We start from the raw sequence: 1072 nt of genomic DNA, 5'->3' as shown, positions 1-1072 counted from the left end.
CAAATCATTATGCAAAATCACAGTGAGACACAGACCAATTAGGAGGTACACAGCTTCCCTCTAACTCGGATCAAACCAACCAACGCTAAACCCCAAACAAATCATTATTGTTCTAGATGCTTTTGATAAATAAATAAGAGCACTCTGACTTTTCCGGTTCCATTCTTACTCCTTTCCCATTTTCTTCTTTTTTTTTTTTTTCATTCTCATGTTTTGTTTTTCTTTTTTTTTTTCTTCTCTTTTTTATAGGGGGAGTGGAACCGGTTCTCGTCTCACAAAATTGCATCAAAAGAACTAAATCATGGAAACTCAACACATGCTTATGAACATAACCACACAACCACAAAAACTCAATATCAGTCACCCAAACAAACTACAATGACAATCCTAACTAGAGGAAAGCTATGTCGGTCTGTATACTCCGTAGTTTTTGCACATGAATGCACATGATGATGATGATCAAGAATGCGAGTGGTATGAAGCAAGGATATGGGTAAAGGTGTGGTACTAGACTAAAGACGAGTCTAGCCATTCAGAATTTACAAAGAGTGGTAAAAATGGTGTAAACTAAACTCTGAATGTATGATCCATTACATGATTCTCAACCCCCTAAGTGAGATATAATAAGTTCATATTAAGTCCAAATAAGCAAGGTCAAGCTCAAATCATCCAAATTTCAAAGTGACAGGAATTATTGAAGTGATCAAGTCATGATTTTTTCTAAACTTCCAAGTCATCCTTAAACAATGCTAAATGGTCCCAAGGCAATGAATCAAGCATGGTGCAATTCCCTAAGAAAAGCTCATAATTCTCAACCAGCATTTTGACACAATAAAACACACTTTTGACTCGATAAAACAAATTGACTGACTCAAAAGAAAGCAACAAAGGAAAAACAACCAAAGCAAACAAGATTAGTAGACATATGACACCTTCCCCCAGACTTGCTTCACACCGTCTCGGTGTGAAAACAAATCCAAGAAAAGAGGTCAAACAGACTCAAAAGAAATTTAAAAGAAAAAGAATTAGTAAAAACTGAAATACCTGGTGGGTCGCCTCCCACAAAGCGCTT

This window comes from Camelina sativa, unplaced genomic scaffold, assembly GCF_000633955.1.
Source record: "Camelina sativa cultivar DH55 unplaced genomic scaffold, Cs unpScaffold00382, whole genome shotgun sequence".
NCBI lineage: Eukaryota > Viridiplantae > Streptophyta > Magnoliopsida > Brassicales > Brassicaceae > Camelina > Camelina sativa.
This window is presented reverse-complemented; position numbering follows the sequence as displayed.